The sequence below is a fragment of the Cupressus sempervirens genome, chromosome 6 (genome assembly GCF_028749045.1).
Source record: "Cupressus sempervirens isolate cs-2001-9-10 chromosome 6, ASM2874904v1, whole genome shotgun sequence".
Lineage (NCBI taxonomy): Eukaryota > Viridiplantae > Streptophyta > Pinopsida > Cupressales > Cupressaceae > Cupressus > Cupressus sempervirens.
The window spans coordinates 8,668,621-8,690,309 of NC_143123.1; positions in this window are offsets into that span (position 1 = coordinate 8,668,621).

Sequence of the window (21,689 nt, forward strand, 5' to 3'; positions counted from 1 at the left end):
TTAATAACATAAGAGATAAGTAGTCTTTAAAGTGAAAGTGAAATATCTCCTAAGCATTATCTAAAAGAAAATGAAATAATCTTATATAATCTTAGTTTGTTTTCTAGATTTGATTGTGTGAGCAATTTTTGCCATCAATATTTGGGATATATATAATTTCTCGGGGTGCCACAAGAGCAAAGAACGTTGATGGATCACTTAGTGTGATCTGAAATGTTGATGGCAAAAATTGTTCAAACAATCAAATCTAGAAACCAAACTAAGAACAGTGATGGATTATGGAAATCAAATAGCTCTAATCTTATATAAATCTATTAAAAAATCTCTACCATATTTAGCTTCTACCATAAAAGAACCACCAAAGAAACTCAAAATTTATCTTATTTGGCCCCAATAAACATAGTTCTAATGCCTTCTACTTCATCTCTTTATTTCATTATAGTAATTTTTGTAATTAATTTACTTTCTCTAATAAAAAATAAAGGAGTCAATTACCACCTACTCTACATTAAAGTTAAAATAATTAAATTAGATAATTATCTTTTTACTCTAAATCAATAAATTGTAAATTAAAAATATTAATATTTCATTCATAATATAGCATAATTGTTAAATCATTGAAAAAAATCACAAAACGTATTTTTTTCTTACTTTAAGAACAAATTTCAAATACATTAATAAAATGTATTCATATTGGAGATGAAGCTTCAATTTTTAAACTCTCAATCTAATCCTCCAGACAAACAAAAAACACCAATTGAAAAAGTATCATTATATTTAAATTCCAAATTGAAATTTAAAGGTGAACAACATAAAAGACCTTTTCAAAGGACCAAGACTCCTCAAGGGGATCATCATACTTATGCAGATCCACAACAAAAGGAATAGTCTTGAGAAATCTGAGCAAACTGAATAAGGAGTTTTATGTTGGTTCTTTAGGCTTATGGCCTCGTGGACATCATTAAAAATAGTTCATTCATTCATTATTTAAGCTTTTCTTATTGTTGTTTTAGTTGTATTGGTAATCATTATCTTTTTCTCGATAAATATTATTTTTTAATTTATAATTTGTTTGTATTCTTGTGTATATGTTATTTGGAATATTGAATTTTTTATTTATATTTTTAAATTATCAATTATTTTTAATTGGTATCTTTTCCTATTTTAAAACTCAAAAATTGAAATGTGTTTATTATGTTAAATTTATATAAAAGTATATTCAAATTTATCTCTAATATTTCAAGTTATTATATTTAAGAATCTTGTAATAAATGATTTGATAATGATAATTTATTACAAATATTTCTAGGAGTATTATCTATTAAACGTCATATTGATAATAGTACATATTATATTTTATGGAGAATGTCGAGTATGGTGAATGAGTTGTGTGGCTCTAAGGAAGGTTGGCATTGATCCTCCATTGATAATTTGTAGTGCTCCCTTCCTAGGGTATGTACGTTCCTTGTATCCATTAGATCCTCATCTATAATGATTGAGTCTAGACTAGAGTATGATTAGGTATACATTTGATTTTCTTGTTTCAAACTCTTTTCTCATCCTCTTTTATTTAATTCTTCCCACCATTTTTCAAATTGACAACTCCCTAGTTTTTGGTGTATGGTCATATCTAAAATTCTTGAGTGAACCCCCTAATAAACTTTATCTTGTGAGATCATTTTAGAGAATAGCCAAGATAATATTCTAGAATCTTCTATTAGCATTATGGTTTGTGATGTCATTAATGTCAACCTCTAGTGTGGCATTAATGTCATCTTGCTAAGGATGGAATATTGTAGATTTGAAGAGGTCGTTGAGAGTGTGATATGTTAAGAGTAAATTATTAATTTCATTTCATTTATTAAATTACCTTTACTCCCTTCTTAAGATTTCACTTTATGCACTTTGCATTTCCATTTAATAATTAATTAGTTATTACTAAATATCATTTAACTCTTGGGGTTTACCTTTTAGTTTTTTCGATCTCCTTTTATAAGGATTCATCTTTTGTAAATATCTCTCATTCTTTTAGCCTGATAATATAATTTGCATATTCTTAGAGAAAAACCCTAGTCTCTTATTTGTTTTTTCTTCTTTGTGATAGGTTCTTGCATGTAGGTCTTCTTCAAGTTTCGTAGATTTGTCTTGCTCAAATCCTCCATGGTATCAGAGTCTGACCTGCTATAGCTTGTTCTTATTTGGAGGAAAAGAAGAATGAGGGTTTGATAGAACATATTTGATATTTTTGGGTATTTTTTGTGAAAATAGTAGGGTCTCTGATTTTCAAAGCACTTTGAGGCCAAACAAACCCCATGGTTGGATTCAAAATGCATCAAAACCCTCCTTTCATATAAAATTTTTCAATTTTGGATAATGTAGACAGGGGAGGAAAATTGTATACCAAGGTCGTACAACCTCTGACACACACTCCAAGGTAGATAAAAATAAAAAATTGCAAAATAAAATTAAAAACAATAATTTTTTACTTGCTAGCATTTTAAATTTCACCACAGTGGTTACTGAAACCGTTGGTGGTTTGGATAGCTACCGTGATCCCCACCTATGGTCTACCTTAGCCACAATGGCCTCTGCTTGTTTGAGCCACTGCAGCTCCGCTTGCTACTGGTCACACTGCTCTGCCACTCACGCTTGGCCAGCGTGCCACTCGAGCACCACCGACGGTTTTTTTTACTTTTTTATTATTATTATTTTAAATTTTTTCTTTTTTTTTTAGCCTTCTAGAGGCCCTGGCGATCTTTTCTTTCTAACTTGAGCATAGAGAGGTTTTTTTCGATCTCAAAGAAGTGTCATAAAGGTGATTGAGAGATAGAGATAATGGTGAAAGTATTTTTTTGGATTTTTTTTCCATTGTAGTGCCTATTTTTTTTGCTCAAAGTCAGATGATGTCTTCTATCTTCTAGGGGCGTAACTTGCTCATTATAGCTCCATTTTTTGATCTAAAAAAAGCACCAAAAAGCTCTTCTCAAGAAATTTCCAGATTCTCTATCATTTAACCAGTATTTTATACCAAGTATTTATGATACTCAACTAAAGTATTTTTTCTATATTCTTGTATATGCATTCCTTCTACAAGCTAGGGTTCAATTTTTTGAATTATAGGGGGCATTTTTTCATTATTTTTTGTTATAATATTAGCATATTAGAAAACTTCAAGATAATTTCTTAAAATAATGGTCAAGACTGTTACAAGCTAGAGTTGTCGTTGCATCGAAAGATCAACCTATTAATGCCTAATACAACAACTAGAATTATACAACACAGGAGGCGGTTAAGCCATGTCACGAATCTTGAAGGAAAAGGCTGGCAGTTAGCCCAACAATTCTCCCCTTAGCATTACCTAAGGAGATTTGAACCTGTGACCAAGCTTTGATAGCACTTGTTACAAGCTAAAGTTGTCATTGCACCAAACGATCAACCTGTTAATGCCTGATACAACCACTAGACTTATACAGCCCAGGAGGTAGTTAAACTATATTATGAATCCCAAAGGAGAAGGTTAGCAATTGGTCCAATAGAGACCTCTTCTTGTCTAGTACTTCTAAACCCACACAACTATCACACATGGAAATATTATATGCAATGACTTCTCTGTTCAAAGGGTTTGTGGTCTTGTTTAGATATAGTGCAACCAATATTTTAGAGTCAATATCAAACTTTGCAGCACAAGAATAAGATGGATGAAGCCATGGGTCTTTTTTTTGAGTGTTTTAGAGAGCTTACAATTTAATCTTGATGAGTGCTCCACTTCTCAAGAAATGTGGGACAAGTTCAACAACTTGTTTGGTACCATCAACAAGTTTAGAGCACTTTAGATTAAGGCAAAGCTTATTTCTCTAGTACCAGATGCTTTCCCCTCTATCGAGGACTTTCTTAAGAGGTTCAAACAATAGATAACTTTGTTACGGGGATCCAAGAAAGAGAATATAGATAAGGAGTGCATCTATTTGATTCTGTCGAAGCTTCAAGGAAACTTTTAAATTTTCTCTTCTACCTTCCATTCCACTATGAATGCCTTGGGTCCCATATCTAGCATGCCCACTTTTGAGGTCTTTTGTGATTGATTGACTAGAGAGAAGTCCAAGCTTACATAATTGGATACTATCACTAGTTTAAAGATACGTGCATTAGTTGCTCAAACATCTACAAGGAAGCCAAAGAAAAAATTGAAGCCCAAGATAGATTTAGAAGGTAGTGATAGTTCCTCCAAGCCCATTCCTAAATCAGATGCTCAAAAACCATCTCTGAAGGGTAAATCTTCTAAGTTTGGTGAGTCTTCCTCCAAGACTAAGAAGTATACAGGCGATCCTTGTAGTTTTTGTGGCAAGGAAGGACATCTAGTTTCCAAGTGTTGGAAACATCTTGAGGCTTTAGAGGAGGCCATGCAACAACACAATATTGCTTCTTTGAAGCCACCTCCTCCTCCTTTAGGGAAAGGACATCCTCTTTATGCATGAGCATTATATTCTACAAGTACTTCGATTCTTTATTTATGTGTTTCCCACTATATGACACACTCACCTGATTTTGTTACCTCACTTTCTCAGAGTGTTATACACATATTGCAATTGGTGACTCTACACAACTTTCAGCAACTATCTCTTTAGAGGTTGTTTTACTATAGGATGTTCTCTTGGTTCCAGCCATATCTATGAGCCTCTTATCTATCTTTTAGATTTTTCATTCTAACACTGGAAAGATAGTTGAGTTATCACCACATGATGTGGTTATTTGAGACCTCCATGATCTTGACTTAGTTGTTGCTACTGGGAGTGTTGATCTTTAGTCTCACTTATATCAATTTGATGGCTTTGAAAGCTCCAATTCTATAGGTATTTCTCTTATTTCTCATGCAAACACAGTGAGAAAGCTTTGGTATGATTATTTTGGTCATGTCAACTATAGATATCTACAACAAATGAGTACAAAGGAGCTAGTGATTGGGCTACTTCAGATCTCCTGTACTGATAGTGTTTATCAAGGTTGTGCACTTGGCAAACATCACAAAGATCCATTTCCATCAGGCAAATCCACACATGCTAAGGCACCATTAGAGCTGATACACAATAATCTTATGTCATTCCCCACTCCATCTTTTTCAGGTGCTTGATATGTGCTTAACTTCATAGATGACTTCTTTAGACACTTTTTAAAGTACAAGTCTGATGTCTTTGATTCATTTTAAATCTTTAAGATATTTGTGGAGAAGAAGTATGGTCTTTCTGTTAGGCGTATACGCATTGACAATGAGGGGAATATGTGAATCAATCTTTTAGAGATTTTTGTATTGAGCATGGTTTACAACATCAATTCACAATTTCCCATACCCCTCAATAGAATGGGGTCATAGAGAGAAAGAACAAGACATTACGAGAGACAACAAATTGTATAATACAGTCTCGAGCTATGATTTCTTAATTTTTCATTTGAGGCTATCAATTATGCCAATTATACTCAGACTCAAATGCCTCACAAGGCATTGTGACACTTGACTCTTGAGGAGGCTTGGACTCATGTCAAGCTCGATGTTTCTACTTTCTGCATTTTTTTTAGTGAGGCTTGGAAATTTATTCCAAATGCTCGATGGAAATCCATAGAGAGGAAGAGTCGACCACTCATCTTTGTTTTCTATTGTGTGGATGTGAAGGCATATAAGTTGTTTGATCCAAATTCTAGAGATGTTTTATTTTGATGAGATGTTTAGTTTGATGAGTCTTATCCTTAGATGGAGCTTCCACCACCAACTTCTGCCTCACTACCCAGTATTTCCTCTACTCCTCCACATGATTATGCATCCTCTAAGGAAGATCTTGACATTGATCCCCCTTCACCACCTCCACTAGTTGTTCAATGAGTTCCTAAATGGGCTCGTGCTACTGTTTATGCAATAGGACCTATGGCAGGTGAGCCTGTAGATTCTCATTGCACTCATGCTCTGACTTCTGGTATGGGACTATTGAGTCATACCATTTTAGATGATCCACATAGTTCTTCACAGGCGACAGGACACTTAGAGTGGGATAGGGCTATGGATGAGGAGTACTCTTCTTTGATTAAGAACCACACATGAGATCTTTGTTCTCTTCTAAAAGGAAGAAAGTTGGTTTAGTGTCGGTGGGTATACTATACCAAATATGTTGTAGATGGTTCTATTGACAAATACAAGGCATGTCTTTTTGCAAAGGGATTTTCATAGGTTGAGGGTATTGATTACTTTGAGACCTTCACTCTTTTTGCCAAGATGAATTATATTCACCTTGTACTCTCTCTCATAACTTCATAGGGATGGGAAATTTTTCAAATGGACATTAAGGGTGCCTTTTTGCATGGAAACCTTCATGTGGAGATCTATACGGAGAAGCCTCATGGTTTTATGTAGGACTCTTCATTGGTATACAAGATTTAGAGGCCTTTATACAGTCTCAAACAAGCCCCTCAAACTTGGTATGAGAAGATGGATTCATCCTTGCTTACTTCATAGTTCACTTGAGGTCATTCTGATCCTACAGTTTACATTCAATGTCATGGGGATGATTTATTGATACTTGTGCTTTATGTAGATGATCTCATCATTATAGGTACATTATCATCCATGATATAGAGTGTTCAATGAGCCTTGAGAGAGTAGTTTGAGATGATAGACCTCTGACTTCTAAACTATTTTTTGGGCTTGCATGTTGTTTAGTCTTCGAATGGGATAACCACACTCCAACAGAAGTATGCTCTTTATATGCTTCAAAAATTCAACATATTGGTTGCAATCTTGCTCCCACAACTTTTTAGTCAGTGTTATTTTATCTACCACTTGCACTACTACTACAATGGACTCCACTTTATAAAGACAACTTGTGGGTAGTTTGTTGTACCTGACACACACATGTCTTGATATTTCCTTTGCAATTGGACTTGTCTCTTGATTGTCCCATGATCCACACGAGAGTCATTGGCAAGCTTCCAAATGTATCTTTAGGTACATTAGGGGTACTATGGCATTCACTACACATCAGGGAATCCTCAAATTATTGGTTACATAGACTTTGATTGGGTTAGTGATATTGATAATTGTAAGTCTTCTTCTGGATTTTTCTTTTGTCTTGGTTCTAGTCCTATAACATTGTCTTGCAAGAAGCAACATGCTCACACATTATCATCTATAGAGGCAGAGTACAAAGAAGTTGTGCTGGCTAGAAAAGAGGTTTTGTGGCTTCGATAGTTGATGACAAATTTTGGATTTGCTCTAGATAGTCCCACCTTTTTGTGGTGTGACAATTAGAGTGCTATATACATTTCCCAAAACCCAATTGAGAATTATTGGAGCAAGAACATTGAGTTTCACATGCACTTCATTAGGCATCTTATTCAGGATGGCTCTCTTCGCTTGGAGTACATTCCTAGTGTTGAGCAGGTTGTAGACATCATCATTAAACCTTTTGCATCCCCCCAGTATCTTTAGTTGCGTTCTATGCTTGGGGTGAAGGAATTTGTCCTTAGGGGGTCTCAATGATGATTCCTTCCTTCCTTCTTTTCTTGCTATCTATTTTTGGAGTAGGGTTTTTCCCATGCGGTTTTCCTTGTTTCTTCATTTCATAGAGATTTGGTTGTGATTGGGTACCTCATCAGGCCTTTTTCTTGAGACCCAAGTTTGCTTTCAACATTGCATTATAGTTTCTTTTCTTTTTATGCATAGGTTGTAGCTACATTGTTTCTCATCTTAAGGGGGGGTGTTAGACTAATGTGTTAATTTCATTTGATTTACTAAATAACCTTTACTCCCTTCTTAATATTTCACTTTATGCACTTTGTATTTCCATTTAATAATCAATTATTAATTATTAAATGTCATTTACCTCTTAGGGTTTCCCTTTTTGGTTTTTTGATCTCCTTCTATAAGAATTGATCTTTTGTAAGTATTTCTCATTCCTTCAATTTGATAATATAATTTGCATATTCTCAGAGCAAAACCCTTGCTTCTTCTTGTCTTTTTCTTCTCTATAACAATTTCTTGCATGTAGGTGTTCTTCACGTTTGTGGATTTGTCTTGCTCAAATCCTTCATTATATTGGTTGGTGAAGAAGAATTGAATAAGTTAATGAATCTATGATATTGATTGATGAATAATGACCTAGGAAGTTCTTAATTTATCTAGAAGATAGAAATATGAAAGACAAGAATAATAGGAATGAGTATTTGAAGATCTCATGGAAGAACACGTTAATATGATGGCTATTGATGGCTCTAGATTTGATGACTGACTATTATGAATATTGTACTATCATTCGTACAAATCCATAATTTATTATTTGATAGATATATGATGTGTTATTTGACTGAAAGCAAGGATGGATGTCAAGATGGTTCAAACAGGCTCAAAGAATGTATTGTAATGTTGTGTAGTGGGATTTTAATGTATACAATTTGTTAGACATTGGATGACATGTGTGGTATTTTAGTTCTAATATATTTTGATCGCTTTCTCTATAGGTGAATTTTTTTTTCACATACATTATTTTGGTGTATGTGTGTGTGTGTTGGTTTTTGGCCCATCCAACTATTTCTAGTGACTTAATTTGAGTACTATGGGTCCAAATATATGTTGAGGTAAGTTTTGAGAGACTTATTACACATTTATTTTATTATGGTCTACCTTAGATCATGATATACACTTTGGAGATTGGTTTGGGTTGATCAATAACCTATTTTAATGCATTCTTATATGTTACCTTTGAGATTAGCTTTGGAGGAAGTTATAATGCATATGGATGGATTTTATTATTTGAAGAAGAAATTTTGTAATTGTTTTGGGCACTCTTTAACTCCTTGGGAGGACTAGATATAGTATATATTTTTTTAAATGGTTGACTTTGTATTAATAATGCTTATATTTTAATGATCGATTTCATTTATGTTTATCATGGAAAAGTCCATATATATTTGGCAGAAAAGGATGAAATATGTATTATTATATGTGAGGTTATTGCAAATATTATGTGAATTAAGTCTTGAAGGCAATATTATGTGAACAAGGCAAAACTACGGTGTCTATCAATAAATTAGACAAGAACCTTATTACAAAAAATCAAGAGATTCATTTTTTCATTTATTATTAGAATAATGAATTTATTTTGAAGTCTATATTTACTATTTTATTCAATAATAGTGAAACCCTTGATAGTTTCCTAAATTGGTAGGGATAATTAGTTCCTTTACTTCAAGCCTAATATATTGTAATCATATGTTTGCATTTCTTACTATGATTTTTCCCATCTTGGACTTTTTTGCATAAATCTAGTATTCATGTGTGTAGAATCATTGTGTTATTTTCAATTGATTGTTAGTTGAACTAGTTATCGTTTGTGAAAAAAATAAGTTTTTTTTTTGTGTGTTGATTCACCCCTTCCCCTCTCAAACACATAATAGTGCTCAACATTTTATAGGTTAAATTTGGTTTATCTGGGAGGGCATGATGGAATTAGACATGTTTGAGGAGAATAAATTAAGTCTCCTTTTCTATCCCTAGGACTCTCATTGGTATTCCTAGCTTGGATATGGTGGTCAATATATATAGAGAAAAAATTAGATAGTAAAAATAGTTCAATCTTTTATGTGGCTCTTGATGGAAGGGGGAAGATGGTTAAGATAGAGAGTTTGATGAATGTTTTATAGTCTTTAGCTAATATTGTGAGCACATTGAGTTTTAGATAGATTTTAGGGTCTATGGGCCTCATGGCTTTTGGAAAGTAAACAATTGTGTTTGTACCCCTCTAGTTGCTTTTCTAGGGTATTTGAAAACTGGAGAATTTTTTGGTAAAATGGTATCTCAAACTTGTAATAATTAAAAGGTTACTATCATCACATGAAAGATGTGGGTTAAGGGGCATCACCCTCAATCTGGTGGTCAAAATTGGTTCTTCCTTGTCATCCTCATCTTGTGAGTGATTAGAGGTCTAGGGGAAACCTATCCTAGTGGAGTCATGTGGGAATGTCACCCAGCATTACAAAATTATACTTATAATTTAACATTATAAAATTTGAATATTTATCTTTAGGTCATGGATATAATAATTAACATTTCATGTGTCATTTTTTGGTGGTTTTAGCCCAAAATTTTGTAATATTTTTGTTTTATGTATTGTATCTCCTACACACGAAGCACATGAAATGAATTATAGTGTATTTTGAGAGTTATCTCTAGAGGTCCAATCAATGATACTTATGTGAGAAGATTGTTTTACAAGTGTATTGTAATAGTATGTTTGTATGGTGTAAAATGGTTATCAATGGTAAACTCTTGCTTCGCACCTCTACATTTGAAAGGGGGTCCTAAAGTGTGACCCACTTTAAGGTTTAGATCATATTATCACAACCCAAGTATGTGGAAGGGTTCTAATTCAATATCTAGTCCTAAAAGGGGTGTTGATTCCAAGATCTTTTTCATTTGATGTATCAAAAGAAATATATAGATAAATAGATGTATGCACAAGTAAAGAAAACAAAAAAAATCATGCAATGATGGACGATAAGATATCAAATATATTGTATGAAAGTGAGTGTTATGAAAGAAAGAGCCCATTAATACATAACCACCTCAAGGTCTAGTAGAAGAAATAATTTCAAATTTGGAAAAAACCTATCAAACTATACTAAAACTAGAAATAGGTAAGTATCTGGAAGACTAAAGGTTGGAACTTTTATTGTCAACATACAAGTGTTGTAGGAATAAGCCAATTCTAGTTCACCCTATATCTGTATAGGGTATAGGTGGTTTGACCTTTCCCTAGGAGACTTGAATCTAAAGGTCTTGGAACTGTGGCTAATACTACAAGTTGCCATATATGAAAATTTAGATATAAAATATTTGTAAATCTACATCTGCACAGAAGAGAAGGGGAGGCCAAGCCCCTATATATAAATTAACCTTGAAATGAGATAATTAAAGAATGTAAATCAAGATAAATGTAAGTCTTACTTTTCTTTGCACACCCTTGTGGATGGATCTAGATTTGATATATCCAAAAAGATTTTTACTTTCTTGTACGCATGTTGGAATGAGAATGTAGGATGGCTTCACAAATAGGATTGGTCAATAATTACCCAAATCATAGGTCATGTATGTATGTATGATTGATAAGATGAGTTGAAAAGAAGAGGAAAGCATAATGGAGTGTAGATATTTTTCTCAGTTGAGAGTTCATCTACTAATCTATCATGGAAAAGGAATTAATGCTAAAAATAGAATATTTGCCTTGGAAATGATGGAGAAGGCACTTTTAGGTATTGAATGAATGAAAGCCTTAAAAAATTAGAGTCAAATCCATGTTTTCTTGTTAGAAGTCACTAAAAAGATCTTCAATGCACCTTGAAATTGAATGTTTGAGAGTGGACATCTTTGTAATTGTCAATTGAGATTTATTATATATTGTGGGTGAGAAAATGAAGAGAAAGTTTCCTTTTGTAGTGATTGTAGAGTTCAAATTCATGAAAGTCAACCTCATTATGAAGGAAAATAAAAAACTTTGCATCGAGCTCAAAATCCACCAAAATTAAAGCCCTGAGATATAGGTCAAAGGTGGTTCACCCTACTAGTATAGGTTGAAGGTAGTTCAACCTATACCAAAAATGGTTAATTTCAAAAAAAAAAATTACAAGAGCCAAGAATCATTTAGAGTTTCATGTAAAATAGGAAAGAAAAGAAATAAAATCAAAGGAAAAATGTATCCAAAATTAAGGATATTGCTAAAATAGAGCCCAAATCTTCCTAGAGATTCCAAATTAATGTGTGTTTACTTTTTAGAACTATAGATTTAGCCCCAACTTTAGTGGAAGTATGGGGAAAGCTCATGATCACAGTAAAGTAGATCAAATACATAAGATGATCTCATCAAAGCTAAGGGAGAAGGAAAACTCAAACCCCTAAGTGACTTAAGTCCTCATCAAATCCATAACTAAGATAAGGGAGACATTGTTGGAGAGAGTGGGGGGGGGGGGAGGGGGGGTGTATGCTTACTTAGTTCTAGTAAGATCATTTATTTTAATATGAATTACACAAAGAAAGCACTATAATAGATGCCATTAATGTTGGAAACAATTCTTCAATTGTATGTTGTCATTGATGTTTACACAAATGTTAGTATTAACCGAGAAATGTAGAGTTTGTAGTGTTAACCTTGTATATCTCAGTATTAATCGAGCAGTTCGGCAACGAATACTTTCCAACATTAACCAAACAACTGGTTAATAAATGAATTCCTACTTGTAGTATTGATCGAGTGGTTGAACATCAAAGGCTTGCAGTATTGACTGAGTGGTCAGGCATTGAAGAATTCACAATGTCAACCGAGCACTAGTGTTGACTAAGTGATAGCAGAATGTAATTTTCAAACATTTTGTTAACTAAGGCTGACTATTTGGATGCAACTGATGTTTTAGAAGGGTATTCAAGCCGACTTTTTGTAGCTTATGATATATAAGAAAGGTCAAGTTGTGAGGACAAAGAGTAACAAGTGGAATATGAAAAAAGGTGGATATGTGAGTGAAGGCAATGCAGAGTAGGAAAGTGTGGAAGATAAGCTGTGAAGAAAATTTGATCAAGAAGGATTGAGAGGTCAAGCCATAATGGAGATATGAATCTACAAAAAAAGTTGCTTCATAAATTAGGTCAAATTGATGTTTCTTTCTAACCATTGTAGTAGTAAAGAAATATATTAACAGAGTTGACTTAACAATCATTTTGTAAATCCTCTAACAAGGTGACATTTCAAGATTGAAGTGTTTGAAGTGTTGAAAATCTGATTGAAAAGATCATTGTAAGAAGAATATTGATTGCAAAGAGGGAGATTGTTGAGAAGAAGAAAGATTGTTGATAAAAAATGTTTTCAATCATTGTTTTGTCATTGATGTCAAACTTGCTATTTGCTGGAATGACAATTGCTTATAAGATCCAAGTACTATCACTTAGTTGATTGATGAAGAGGATTTGATCAACAAGATGTAACAAGAACACCTAAGGGAAAGGTTGAGTTATGGTTTTGTAATGAAGTGCAAAGATTAGTTAAGAAAATGGTTAAATGATGTATTGATAACATATTTGAAGATACAGAGGTTGGCCACACATAGAAACTTTAGAAGTATAAGTTGTAACAAGGTTGACTAAAAAGCTTAACTAAGTTCATTAGTGAGTGCCGAGCAAGCTGGTTAGTGCCAAGCAAATTTTTAGTTGGAGCCGAGAAAATGCAAAATCTCGTGTGTGGTGAGTGAAGTTCAAGTGTTGAGTGATATAGAAGGAGTTGAGCAAATAGAAAACTTAGTGGATGCCAAGTGAATCCACAGTAGGTGCCGAGAATCAATAAAACACAGTTGAGGCTGACTAACACAATATGTGTTGAGCACCAAAATTTCAAGAGTGTCGAGCTGCTGCATTATTGGAAAAGTCAAAGATTCACCAAATCTGAGCCAACAAGTTTGTTACCTTGAATTTTTTGAACCGGATGGAGGATAAGTATAATGAGCTGGAGGCACAAAAGTTTATGTAAACCATTTTTGAGTGAATTCAAGATGATTCTTCATGATGTTTCTAGAAGGAACAAGATATGGTTTAGATATAATGAATCCTACCTAATCCATTCAAACCAAAATTAAAAGAGGGAAGAATCGAGTGGGAAAGAGGATTCTAGACTTCTATTTAAGGAGTCACAGGCCAAGAAGCAAGAGTTACCGGGATGCCAAATTATGAAGTGGTTGAAGGGTGTCAAGGAGAAGACATCGGGAGAAGGAAGAATAAAGCACATAGACTTTGCTTTGATAAGTGGTCAGAGAAAGATGAATGCACTAGTACATTGAGCATGAAGACTCAAGGTGACAAAGCTTGAAAGGAGGACAAGTTGTCAGAGGTGTAGAGACTGAAAGCCAGGCAATGTTATGAGCTAAAGAGTAATATGAAATCTGCAAGATAAGTTGTAAGTTGTAATCAGGTCAAAACCCCTTATTGTTACTCTCTAGCAATTGTATCAGTTAGGGTTAAAATCCTATGGACTTAGGTTGGTTTAAAAGCTATTTGTAAATCCTTTAACAAGGTGACATTCCAAGTGAATGTTCTAAAGTACTCTAACCAAGCCCACTTCTAACAGGGTGGTTAAATCCTTTAACCAAGTCACATTTAATAGTGTTTAGCCTTTAACAAGGCATGCCTTTCATAGGGCATCACTTTAAAAGAGTGAGAATTGAGTAACATGTTATTGGTGGTTTTTCCCAAATTGGGTTTCCACATAAATCATTGTATCATGTGTTGATCTTTCATGTGTTATGCTTGCATGTTGATTTATAGTAACTTGCTAAGTAGGAAAGTTTAAAGCTTGGATGAATGAGTAGTTGGATGGGCTCACTGCACTTAGTGAAAAAAATTTAATTGGACATTTGGACCATGAATAATTGATTCACCCCCCCCTCTCAGTTATTCTAAAGCATTTCTAACAATTGGTATTAGAGCCATCTGTTGATTTAGTTTAAAGGTACTAGAAGCAGGAAGATCAAGAAGTCCAAAAGAGAAGTTCCCAAGCTTAATAGAGACAACTTTGCTACATGGCAAAGTCTAATGAAGTTGCACCTTGGATCAATAGGTAACTATGCAAAAACCTCAATTAGAGTGGAACATGTAGACCTAGTTGGACCCCTTACTATAGATGATTTGAACAAAAGGAAGGAGCATAATCAGGCAATGTTGGAGATTGCCTCTGCTCTCAACTATGCTAAATTTGATAACATCAAGGGATGTGATTCTGCATCCAATATGTGGAAAGCCCTAGCAGATATCTATGGAGGAGATCAGAATGTTCAAAGAGAATGTCATATCCCCTTAATTAGCCAAATTGTAATTATAAATTGTTTAAAAATATTTAATATTGATATAAAATATATTGACCATTTTATCTTTGATACAAAAGGTGTTGATCATTTATCTCTTATAATTATATTACAAATATTTTACTAATCCTAAATACACTAATCAATTAACTACAAATACTTTTCAATTAAATATACTATCACTCTTATAAATTATATTACAAATATCCTTACCATAAACTATAAATACTTTTCAATTAAATATAATATAACTTTTATAAGTTATACTAAAAGCAATAAATTAGCATAAATCCAATTAACAAACATAACTAAGCAATCTAACATATCTAATAAATGATGGATAAGACATATAGTGGGATGTGTCCCCTCACCCATGTCTGCTCTAGCCGTGTCGAGCATGTATTTATTAAGGTAAGGAATGACTTTGAAAGCATAAGTGATTTGGAGAACAAACATTAAAGTTGAAAACATATGCACTATCAACACCGTGTTGTGAGAAGATCTGCGCCAAGATATAAACTGGGTACCCACGGTCTCTACACAAGGAAAGACTAAAGCACAGTCCCATCGGGGTCCACGTGGGGTTACTGACCAAAGTACAACAAGGATGCCAACAATTATACATTTGAGGTACAAATAATGTATGTTTATATATTCATCCAACTCAATATTTAAGGTTATAAATGAAATTAAATAAAAAGGTGATTAATATTAGTTATAAATGGAATTAAAAAGTGATTAATATTAGTTATAAATGAAATCAAATAAGAAGTGATTAATATTAGTTCTTACACAAAGGAATATACATTAAGATAAAGGGGGATTAATAATAATTTCTCTATTAAAGGAATATATTAGGAGAATAATTGAATAATGGTAATTAATATTAATCTCTCTATCAAAGGAGTGTATTAGGAAAGTAATTGAATACAACTTAAAAATAATAAGATCATAATTCTCCAAGATGAGATAAGACTTGCAGTGAAATGGGTTGGGTGACACCACTTGAGGTACTGGGTAAAGCCTATGGGTACCAGATAAGGCCTACGGTGGAGCGAATATCCCAGGGTACATCATACAAGGGCACCTTCTTGGGAATGATGATCGAAGAGAGGTAACGATAATGAGGGAGAATGGTGAGGCCCACTGGTTTAGTAATAGGGCACCCTATTATGGTTCCTCCTCCTATATTTTTAATGATAAATTAAGTTTCTAACACTACAAAGGACTATGTTTTTATTGTAGTTAGTTTGATAGGATCATCTTAAGGTTAAATCTTTTGTATTCTCTAAAAAATAAGAGTATAAATACTTTCTCAGGGTTTGTTATAAGAAGTTCCTAAAAGGGGACATTACAAAGCAAAAAGAGAAAGCCTCAAAGGAAAGTTTGATGACATAAAAATGGAGGAAGGTGAAAATGCTGCTCAATAAGCTGCTAGAATGAAAGAAGTGGTAAGTGCAATAAGAAGTTTAGGTGGTCAATTGGAAGATGAAACTATCAATAGAAAATACTTAAGAACCCTACTCTCTATCCATGTTATTAGAGTGTTAGCCATCTAAGAGTTAAGATGTGTACCAGGAAATGCACTGACCTTTGAAGGGATAGTAGGAAGACTTACTACATTTGAATTGTCCAACTTTGATAACTGCAGACCTAAGAATCTTGAATCTACTTTCAAGACCAAGCTAACATTGAAAGACATTGAGGAGGTGAAATCAAAGAAGAAGAGTAGAAAATGAAAACATTTATCCAGTGATAGCAGCATAGATGAGGAGGATGTGGAACAATCAGAAGCATTACTAGCCAGAAGATTTCATAGAGGCAAAGGTAAATTCAAAGGCAAGTTGCCTATCATTTGTTTTAACTACAATGAAGTAGGACATATTTCTACAAGGTGTACATAGAAGAAGAACTACAAAGAAGGAAACAAGTACAAGAACAAAAGAGAAGATGATAACAGAGATTACAAGGACAAAGGAAAAAGATGCTACATTGTTGAAGAGGATTATGATGAGAATGATGATGAAGTAGTCTATGTAGCCATGAAAGATGAATCAGATGAAGATGAAGCAACAACATTGGTAACATGTGTGAACAAGAATGACAAGTGGATCATAGACAGTGGATGCTCACATCACATGACAAGAGACAAAAGTAAGTTTATCACCTTTACTTAGTATGATGGAAATAGTGCTAGATTTGGAAATGATGCTCCATGTTAGATTAAAGGAAAATATTCCATTTAAATTACAGAGAAAATCTCATGTGATAATGCATACTATGTTGAAGGATTGAACTATAATCTACTGAGTGTATAACAGCTAGGCAATGTAGATTGCAAAGTAGAATTTGGAAATAAAACTGCCCAAAATCTATGACACTGATGGAAATCTGATAAGAAAAGGTGAACAAACTAGGAGTAATCTATTTTACCTAGATATGGAAGATGCAACCTATCTTGTTGTTAGACTTGATGATGTTTGGTTATGGCATAAAAGGCTTTGTTATGTTAACTTTAATAATTTGATTAGTATCAGAAAAAAGAAGAAAGTTAGGGGATTGTCAAAACTGAAGAAGCATGAAAACACAATGTGCAAACAATGTCAACTAGGGAAGATCACCAAGTCAAGTTTCAAGAGAAAAACCTACACTTCCAAAGAAGTATTAGAGCTAACCCATACAAACTTATGTGGTCCAATAGAAATCCAAAGCTACTAAGGAGACATATATATATATATATATATATATATATAGACACACACACACACATACATATCTATACATACATACATACATATAATGCTATTTATGGATGACTACTCTAGGATGATGACTGCCATGTTCTTAAAACAAAAATCTAATGCATTTCAAATGTTTAAGTGGTATTTGGCTAGAGTTGAGAAAGAAACATGAAAGAGTCTGAAGTGCTTGAGATCAAACAGAGGAGGAGAGTTTACATCAAAAGAATTTGAGATGTTTTGCAATGACAAAGGAATTAAAAGGCAAACATTAGCACCGAGAACTCCCCCACAGAATGGAATTATAGAAAGAAGGAATAGATCTATGATAGACTGTGCTAGAACATTGATGATGGAGAAGAATGTTGCACTCAAATACTGGAGAGAAGTTGTAAGTACTGTTGTTTACACCCTGAATAGAGTCTAAGTCAAGGAAGGAACAAATGCAACACCTTTTGAATTATGGTATAGTCACTCACCTAATGTAAAACATTTCAAAGCATTTGGTTGTAAATGCTATATTCTTAAAGCTGCTAGAAATGACAAGTTTGATGCAAAGATGAAGGAAAATTCCTTGGATACTCCACTAGAAGTAAAGCATATAAGTGTTTGAATACTAACACTAACAAGATTGTGGAGAGTGCAAATGTAAATTTTGATGAGCATGTAGAAGTCTAAGTTGATGAATCCAAGAAATCATAAGAATACAGATCCTTTGTATTCTTCTATGAAAGAATTCCTACTGAAGATGAAGCTGCCAATCAAGTTGGAAATCAACGACAAATTTTAGTATCAGTCGAGTCATAGCTAGTGAATGCTAAGCTGCATTCAAAAGCTGAGTTGAAAAATTAAAACAATGCACATTATGACTCTGAAAAGAATACACATGAAAGAGATGATGATGTACTAGATAGTGATTTGAAAATTGACTCTGAAGCTGAAGAATCAAACATGGAAAGAAGGAAAAAACCAAGACTAGCCAAGTATGTGAGAAGATATCACCCTACAGAACAAATCATTGGTGAAATGATGCTAGACCAATGACAAGGAATAGACTAAGGAATGAATCATGTTTGATGAGCAAGATTGAACCTAAGATAGTGAAAGATGCACTACAGGATGATGACAGGTATAAAGCTATGGAAGAAGAGATGGACCAGATTGAGAAGAACAAAAACTGGACCCTAGTTCCTAGACCAACTAATAAGAATGTGATTGGTACCAAATAGGTGTTTAAGAATAAACTTGATGAGAATGGTGAGATAACAAGAAATAAGGCTAGACTAGTTTGCAAAGGCTATGCACAAGAAGAATGACTGGGTTATGGGAAAACATTTGCCCTTGTTGCAAGAATGAAAGGAGTAAGAACATTACTTCCATATGTTGCCTACAAAGGTTTCAAAGTCTATCAAATGGATGTAAAGTTTGCTTTTCTGAATGGTATTCTGGAAGAGGAAGTCTACATAGAACAACCTGAGGGATTTGTTGATGACAACAACAAGGAAATGGTCTGCAAATTGCATAAGGCACTCTATGGTTTGAAGCAAGCATCTAGAGCATGGTATGAGAGACTACACAAATATCTTGTGAAGATAGGATTTGAGAGAACATATGATGAAAACAACCTGTATATCAAGGCAGAAAGAGGTAAAGATATTTTGATATCTGAAATCTTTTTTGATGATATAATATTTGGAGGAAAAGATGTTCTTTGCAAAGATTTTTTTGATCAAATGAAACATGAGTTAGAGATGTCAATGTTTGGAGAAATCAAATTCTTTGTTGGATTGCAAGTACATCAACTGAAGCATGACATATTTGTGACCCAATCAAAATATATCAAGGAGATACTCAAGACATTTGGATTAGAAGATTCAAAACTAGTCAATACATCAATGGTAACATGACATAAGTTATCCAAGAATGATGAATCTACTGAAGTGAACCAGACATTGTGTAGATCAATGATTGGAAAGTTGCAATATGTTGTACATAGTAGACCAAACATTGTATTAGTAGTTGGAATAGTGGCAATATTTTTTGCAAATCCAAGAGAAAATCATTTGATGGTAGTAAAAAGAATACTAAGGTACTTAAAAAGAACAAATGACTTTGGTTTGTACTACAAGAGGAGTGAAAAGTTTGAGTTGAAAGCTTACACTAATGCAGACTGGGGAGGCAATATTGATGACAAAAAAAAGCACTAGTGGAGGAGCACTTTTCTTAGGGAAAAGGTTGGTTACTTGGACTAGCAAAAAGCAAAGTTGTACTTCACAGTCCACAGTAGAAGTTGAATATGTTGTAGTTGCTATCAATTGCACTAATATTGTATGGATCAAATATCTGTTGCAAGGTATGAAGGAAGAGGTAACTAAACTTGTGATACTCTATTGTGGTAACACAAGTGTCATCAACATATCAAAGAATCTTGTGATGCATGCCAAAACAAAGCATATTGCAATTAAGTATCACTATGTAAGAGAATTGGTCAAAGACAAGCAAGTAAGGATTAAATATATTAGCTCAAAGGAATAGATTGCTGACATCTTTACAAAAGCACTACCTAAAGATGCTTTTGAGTATCTTAGAGGTAAGTTAGGGGTGATACCCCTAGAAAAGGCTACTTAAGCAACAACAAAGATTGCCCTACATCAAATGAGTTGATTGTTGAAATGTTATAAATTGATGTAGAGGATACTTACTTTAGGATTTTGCCTAAAGTAATCAAAGTGCTAAAGTTCCAAATCAGTCACAAACAAGGTGAAAGAAGGAGAAATTATAGTACCTGCAAAATGCTATACTTGCATGATGAAGATTCTAAAATAGAATGTCTTTGGAATTGTTGTCAAAGAGGAAAAAATAGCAGAAATTGATCAATAGAATTCAATTGGATAGAGGGAGAAGTAGTAAGAAATTGATCAAAACTAATCAATAGCATTCAATTGGATAGAGGGAGAAGTAGCAAGAAATTGATCAAATCTATAGGATCAAATGGATAGAGGGAGTAATAATGTAAGAGGAAGTCAGGAGTAGTACAAGATCAAAGTGAACAGGAAAAGAGAAAGTAAATAACAGCTAAGAGGGAGAAACATAAGTAAAGTAATCAGGATATAGATTAGAGAAGGAGATGTGAAAACTGATGGTAACACATTTTTCTTTTTGGCATTTGACTTACTGTTCTAACCTAGTTAGTATTTTGATAACATGGTTGAATAGTTTGGTCTGATGGTCGATTAGTTTTGTTTGCCATCAATGCCAAAGAGGGAGATTGTTGGAAATATGATTGAAAAGATCATTGTAAGAAGAATATTGATTGCAAAGAGGGAGATTGTTGAGAAGAAGAAAGATTGTTGATAAAAGAATGTTTTCAAGCATTGTTTTTTCATTGATGTCAAACCTACTATTTACTAGAATGATAATTGCTTATAAGATCCAAGTACTATCACTTAGTTTATTGATGAAGAGGATTTGGTCAACAAGATGTAACAAAAACACCTAAGGGAAAGGTTGAGTTATGTTTTTGTAATGAAGCACAAGGATCAGTTAAGACAATGGTTAAATGTTGTATTGATAACATACTTGAAGATATAGAGGTTGGCCACCCTTAGAAACTTTAGAAGTATAAGTTGTAACAAGGTTGAATACAAAGTTTAACTAAGTTCATTAGGGAGTGTCAAGCAAGCTAGTTAGAGCCGAGCAAATTTTTAGTTGGAGCCAAGAAAATGCAAAATCTAGTGTGTGCCGAGTGAAGTTCAAGTGTCGAGTGATATAGAAGGAGTTGAGCAAATAGAAAACTTAGTGGATGCTGAGTGAATCCACAGTAGGTGCCGAGCATCAGTAAAATGTAGTTGATGTCAAGTAACACAGTATGTGCTGAGCACTAGAATTTCAATAGTGTTGAGTTGCTGCATTATTGGAAAAGTCAAAGATTCACCAAATCTGAGCCGACAAGGTTGTTACCTTGAATTTTGTGAACTAGATGGAGGATAAGGATAATGAGTTAGAGGCATAGAATTTTATGTAAACCATTTTTGAGAAAATTCAAGAGGATTCTTCATGATGTTTCTAGAAGGAACA